Source organism: Theobroma cacao, chromosome 2, assembly GCF_053813885.1.
Source record: "Theobroma cacao isolate CCN51 chromosome 2, ASM5381388v1, whole genome shotgun sequence".
Lineage (NCBI taxonomy): Eukaryota > Viridiplantae > Streptophyta > Magnoliopsida > Malvales > Malvaceae > Theobroma > Theobroma cacao.
In genome coordinates, this window is record NC_142640.1 from 42,606,441 (window position 1) to 42,613,971 (window position 7,531).

Consider the following 7,531-nt stretch of genomic DNA (forward strand, 5'->3'; position numbering starts at 1 on the left):
TTAACTTAAATTTATTTAAATAAAACTTACTAATTTTTATGCATTACCTCAAGAACTAAGCTAAATTACTATCAAAATAAAATCCAAATAACTCTATGTCATAGAGTTATCACACTCCCAAACTTAATATTTTGCTAGTCCTTGAGCAAAATATAAAAAAGAAACTAGCTCACGAAAATCAAATTCAGATAGCGAAAACAAAATAAATATAGTTACTACTACTATTAAAGGTAAAATGTACCAACTTAGTGATTCCCCATAATTTCCTCAAAAGTATATCTATCAATCATTAACTTAAGGAAAAATATAAGCATTATTCAAATTTATGTTTCAATTTTAATGCAAGCACATTCTCAAATGGATTTCCATGCACGTGTATGAAATCTTTTACCAAGAATATTACGATATCCGGATGAGTTTATGCCAACACAAATTTTAAATTAGTGTTAAAATTCAATAGGTTTACAAATGTAGACTAATACAAAGTTAGGGATCAATAAGACTTTATAAAGCTTGTAATGCATGGATGGGGTTTAGGTAAGATAAAGGGTAATAATGTAGCTCAAATCACCCTAAGCACATAATTTTTCTAAGACCTATATATAGAGCTTTATTTTCCTTCTCTTAATACACTTTTTTCTTCACTTTCGAACTTTTCTTTCATTCAACACCTTTTTTTTTCTCTTTTTTCCTTTTTTTTTCTATTTCATAATTTTACTCCCCCAACTTATTTTCTTTGTATTATAAGTACTGGGGTGATTTTTAGTATTTTGAACTTTTTTTTTCTTTTTCCCATCAACATCACATTTCCACATTTTTCAACATTTAGCTCATTTTATATTTCCTAAAACAATATACATGCTTAAGAGTGAGGTTTGTAAAATTGAAAATTTTATTTTAAGGCTAAACTTATTATTACGTAGTTAAACAAAGAAAAGGAAAATTAGGCTCAAAAGGGTATACTAAAGATAAAAATTTAACAAGGTTGGCTTTTTAGGCTCAAACGGTCCCAAGATGGCTTAAATCATCTCCCTAACCAAATATTGCCTAAGATTTCGCCTTGAGAGAATCAAGCAAATTCTAGAATTCATGATGGCTTAAAGCAGGTTTTGGCTTGCTTTCACCCTTTTAATTTGTGTATATTTTAAAAGCGTGTTTTGATCATGATTTTATTTAATTTAAATTACTGGTACTGATTTATTATGTATAAATCTATCATAGTTGTTGAAACTGATATAGGGAAAGAGTAGGCTTTAATCCAGTGCAAACAGGTGCATTGGTCTAAGGCCACGTGGTGCTTTATGGATGGCAATAAAAACAAAAAAAATAAGGTTAATGGGAAAAGAAAATGCAACTAACAGGATTTGAACCAGCACTAACAAAGTCATTAAGATTTTAGAAAATATCCTTTTAACCACTACACCAAGGAAACATCCTTTTGATGGGAGTGTGGAAAATAACAAAGACCAAAAGGATTCAAACACAACCATAAAGGGCTTGATGTGGCAGCCACATGGCGTCAATGAATATATTTTTCTTAATTTCATTTTTTTCCCCACAAGCTTTTGTTTTTACAAAATGATCCTAAATTTTTTTATAATTAAAATTTCACCAAAAAATCAGAATATTGTTTGTGTTTTTGGCATGTTACTATTAAATTGACAAGCATTATAAATTAATATGTTGATTAACCACATTTTTTCTCTTATATGTTTTATATTAGAAATTATTTTTCTTTTAAAACATATATATGGTTTGAGTAAATTAAGCAAATGTCTGTTAATTCAATTATTTTATATATGTTGTAAAATGCTATGTGCCATATAAGTATATTTTGTATGATTTAGGTAAAATTTATAAAATGCATGATGTAATTATCTTACTTATTTTTTAGGTAAAATTTATGAAATGCATGATGTAATTATTTTTACTTATTTATTAGGTCAAATTATATGTAAAAAGACAGTACAATGATTGTATGTCTTTGTAGTTTTGTCAAAGAAAACTAGGTGTCAAGAAAGATCGTTTGTAACTCCTCTAGCCTTTCCTAAAAATTACTGCAAATGTAGGATGCTTTGTCGAGGAGACTATTATAGCCTTTTGTAGAAACACATGAAAATTTGATCTACTTAGTGCTATTTTTGTATGCATAGTATTTACATGGAAGTTATTGATCATCCAAAATAATAAATATGTATAAGCAAGCACAACATCCTTATTTTTGTGTAGATTGATGTAGTAAGTTCTTTATGATGTAATTTATTTTAGGTTTGTATTAATTGTTGAGGCTATATAAAGGGATGTAATTTTACGCTTACTTTACGCATAACATTATTTTGGATATGGGCACCTATAAATATCAATCGGGTTCTTTAGTAGAACTCATTATATTATGTGGTAAGTAGGAGTTGTTCCCATGCTTAAAGATAGTGGGAGTTGTTCCCATAATCCAAGGTTAAATTAAATTAGACATTTTAATTAATGCTTATATTATTGGTGATGATTATTAGCATGCATGTGAAATTTTTGAATTAGTAATATAGGTAAAAATTAAATATGTCTAATCTTAATTGATTAGAAAATTAGATATATGCCTAATTAAATCTTATGTAATGTAGTGATATAACTTCAAAACAAATTATTGTTGATTTGACCAAATGTGCCAAACTTGATGGCAAAAACTATGATATCTGGCATAAGAAGGTTCAGTATCTTCTTAATGAGCAAGAGTTATTCGATCATCTGACCAAAGAGATGAACCCACCTGAAGCTAGAAACACTGCCCAATGTTATCGTGACCAAGAGGCCTATGACACTTGGTATAACAAAGACTGCATTGCGCACTTTGCCATGTTAAGCTGCATGCACGATATCTCACTAGGGAGTTTGAAAACTTCCCAACTACCAAACAATTGTAAGAACAACTAAAACCCAAATATGGTGGAACCATAGCTATGAGGCTTCGTGCCTTGATACTTAAGTTCATTCAATATGTGATGGACTCCAATCATACTATGGCTGAACACTTAAGGGCTATGTCAGCCATGATAAGAAAAATGAAAGCAGCTGGCTATGATCTCACATATGAATAGCAGGTCTTAGCTATCATCAAGTCACTTTCTGAGTCTTCATAGGGACATGTTAAACTTGTATTAACACACAATGAAGGGATAAAGACTTTTGATGACATTTCCTACCATCTAGAGCTTAAAGTAGAACATAGAGAAACTATCCGCAGCATTGCCCTGATAGCTCAAGCTAGAAATCATAGAGGGTATGTTCCTCAACAAAAGAGACAACAAAAGAAGGGAAAGATTGGAAATCTAAAGCCCAAAAGTGTTAAAGTCACCAAATGCCAAAGAGGCAAGCGTGGTGGGAAAAAGGATAAGTCCAAGTTGAAATGCTTTAACTGTGGTAAGAAGGAACATTTTGCTCAATAATGCACTGAGCCTAAGAAGGTTTGTCCTATAAACCGTTTTAAAACTTATGTATGTTTTCATGTGTTTATAGCTCATTCTCTCCTTGGTGGGATTGTAGATACAGGAGTAACCAAGCACATAACTTGCAACCGTGCAAGAAATGTAAATTACCATCGTTTACCAACTGGTAAACACTTTGTTAGATGGGGAACAAAGAATAGGAAGAGGTCTTCAAAGTAGGAATTTACCAACTCACAATGCACAATGGGCGAAAATGGCTCCTACTTAATGTGCTGCATACTCCGTTTGTACGATGAAATCCATTTTCAGTTTTAGCATTGATGGGTTTAGGATTTAATTTTACCTTCGAGAAGTATATTTGTCTATTTTTCTTGAAAACATGATTTTCAGTCATGGTTATTTTAAAGACGATTTGATTATGTTAGATTTGGATTCTAATAATGATGTTGTTTTTGTTTCAAATTTTTCTTTCAATGTTATAAATAATTCTATGAAATGGCATGCTAGATTAAGACATATTGGGCAAAATAAAATGTCCAATTGGCTAGAGAAAAGCTATTGGGCTCACTCACCAAAGTTAAACTTCTTAAATGTGAACCATGTCTTGTTGGTAAGTCTAGCAGAAAGCTTTTTAGGAAGGTTAAAAGGGCCACCCATCTTTTAGAACTTGTTCATTCGAACATTTGCGGGCTTATGAATGTAAAGGCATGCAATGACACATCCTATTTCATTACATTCATAGATTATTACTCACGATATGGATCCATATTTCTATTGTCTTACCGTTCTGAAGCTTTGAATTGTTTCAAAGGCTTTCTAGCAAAGGTTGAGAATCAGAAAGAAAGGTAACTTAAAGCTTTACGCACTAATAAAGGTCGTGAATACCTATCTGATTAGTTCAAAGAATTATGTGAGGAAAAGGGAATACGTCGACAATTAACGATACCTAGAACTCTGTAACAAAACAGTGTTACAAAGAGAAGGAATCGTACCTTGTTAAACATTGTTAGGTCAATGATGGCACAAGCCAACCTTCCAATAAGTTTTTAGGGGGATTCCTTTTTGACCGCAGCATACATCCTTAATCATGTGTCCTCAAAATCTGTTTCCACAACTTGGAAGGCTTACGTCCTTAGGAATTTGTAAGGTACACACATCACTCATCTCATAAGTATGGGAAACTTGGCCTTAAAGCTAATAAGTGTGTTTTTATTAGATATTTAGAACATTCTAAGGACTACGTGACATCTGGAGAACACCCTGATGGAGGATTGATTGAGATGGAATCTCGTGATGTTGATTTTCTATAAGATGACTTCTCAAACAAAAGTGAGGTTAAAGAAAGCCTTTAGCTTTATGAGATGGAGGGGCCTCAAGAAAATGTATCCCAACATGAAGAAATGAATGCAAAAACACACCCTATCTAAAAGACTATTGAGGTCAGTGGGAGTACATCACTTAAGCTCTAACAAGATTCAGAGTTGCAAAGAAATAAACGTGGGCAAATACCCCATAAATGATTCGAGATAGAAATCTTTCTTAGGTATTCTTGTGGATGTTGATAAACCATCTTCATATGAGGAAGCTTTAAACTCAGCATCATCAGACAAACAACTTACTACTATGGAAGATGAAATGAAATCCATGATTGAAAACCAAGTATAGGAGTTAGTTGACTTTCCATCTGTGCGCAAGGCCATTAGAAACAAATGGGTTTTGAAGGTAAAGCGCAAAGCGGATGGATCAATTGAAAAATATAAGGCTCATTTAGTGGCAAAATGCTTACCCAAAAAAAAGGTGTGGATTATGAAGAGACGTTTTCTCTTATGGTGAGATTTGTGTCAATTCGCCTTATCTTAGCTATAATGGCACATCTAGATTTGGAATTGTTCCAAATGGATGTGAAAACTGCATTTCTCGATGGAGAAATCAATGAGGAGATTTACATGAATCAACTTATTGGTTTTCAAGCCAAAGGAAAGGAACATAAGGTGTGTCACTTGAAACGTTCTATCTATGGCTTGAAACAATAATCCTAACAATGGCATATCGTTTTCATCAAGCCATCCTTCTTATAGGCTTTGTAATGATTGAATAAGACCATTATGTATATGTAAAGAAATTAGGGAATAAGTTTCTTATTCTTTCATTATAAGTGGATGATATCCTATTAACTAAAAATGACATGGAGTTAATTGTCACCACTCAAAAGTGGTTGTCCTCCACTTTCTAGATGAAGACATGGGACAAGTTGAATACATCCTCAAGGTTAAGATCTCGAGAAATTGTTCTAAGAAGTTCTTGAGTTTGTCTCAAGAAGATTACATTTAAAGGGTTTTAAAACAATTTCGTATGCAAAACTCTAAGCTTATAGACACTTTAATAGAGAAAGGCTTATATCTTAGCATGGAACAATGTCTTAAAACTAACAAAGAAAAGAAACAAATGGTGAACGTGCCATACGCAAGTGCTATTGAAAGTTTGATGTACTTTATGATGTGTACTCAATCGGACATATGCTTTGCTGTTGGTATGGTTAGTAGGTACCAAAGTAATCCTAGGATTACCCATTGGGCTGTAGTCAAATGGATACTACGATATCTAAGAGGAACCACTAATTTGGCTTTATGCTATCAAGGTGGAAGTCTAAAATGGGTCGGATATAGTGATGCTGATCATGTTGGTGATAAAGATGATCGAAAGTCTACTTTAGGATATGCTTTTATACTTGGAGAAGGAGCTATCTCTTGGAGTAGCAAGAAGCAGCTTTGTACTGCTTTATATACTATGGAAGCAAAGTATGTAGGATGTTATGTTACAATGCAGGAGGTAGTTTGGTTAAGGAGATTCTTGCAAAGCTTGAACATTATTAGGCATCTTAGTGAAGTTGTTGTACTTTGTTACGACAACACAACTGCCATAGCTTATAGAAAAGATCCTAAGTATCATGAAAAAACCAAACACATTGATAATCGTTATCACTACATTCATGACATCATTTCACAAGTTCTTGTTGTGTTGAATTACATTTCCACAACTGATATGCTAGCAAACCCATTCACTAAACCTATTGCTAGAAATGCTTTCCAAAAGCATATTAGGGGTTTAAGGTTATTACGCATTTGATATTCATGTACTATTGTTTTTGAATAATTAATAAATTAAGTCTATTTTGACTCATTTGATCAAAAGTTGTTAATTAATTAGGGCACATATCTACGGTAATTATTGTCACCTAGCTTTATAGATTATTCCTCTCATACGAGATAATCGTCCCAATGCTTTGGTAATGTGTGGGATGAGACTTAAACGATCACAAGGTACCAATTGTTTTGTGATCTCCTTGTCACGTGAGTTGTGAGTAAATATCTTAGCAATGTCACCTTGATTTAAAGTCAAGATTAGGCTCGTAAGAGTCGAACATGGAAATTATCCACACTCCATGGAACCAGTGATAACCGAATTTGAATCTTAGGGGATTCAAGTCAATCCTTATTGCAAGGATTGGACTGAGATCCGTATGGTGGTTTTAACGTGACAAACCCTAAATGGAAGATCCACCATAACATACATTTCATACTGTATGTGCTATTAATCGACCAATGGAAGGGAGTGATTGAATAAATCCCTGCTTCATCATTGTGTGAGCCCTAAGGACTTATGTAGTCTAAATTATATACCCTTTGGGACTTAGATCTATGATATGAAGTTGAGATTTGGTGTTGCTACTTTAGCATGATTTTCAAGGGTCAAAAATAATGTGATATAGCAGAACATGACTAGGAAAGTAGTTAGATCTTAATGGATTGGCATGAGTATCCAAGGAAGAGTCATTATACATCTCACATACATGGTCTATAACTCATTGTCTCACATACATGTTCTATAACTCATTGCTTGGGCAGTTATAAAAACATTAATTATTGGATATAACCATGAGTTTAGACACAAAAAGTGATTCCACATAGCTTTTACATGTAAGAGGGATCAAAGATGCAAAATCTTGTGTGATTAAAATGATTTGGGGTATGACAAGAACTCGAGTGGCGTTATGTTAGTAGGATGGTAACTTAATATCTCACTACTCACTA

At 33.0% G+C, this 7,531-nt stretch overlaps 1 pseudogene; it reads left to right on the forward strand.

Annotated features, from left to right (window-relative positions):
• The first annotated feature begins 5,885 nt into the window (after positions 1-5,885).
• LOC148764299 (secreted RxLR effector protein 161 pseudogene) lies at positions 5,886-6,566 on the forward strand (annotated as a pseudogene).
• Positions 6,567-7,531: the final 965 nt, after the last annotated feature.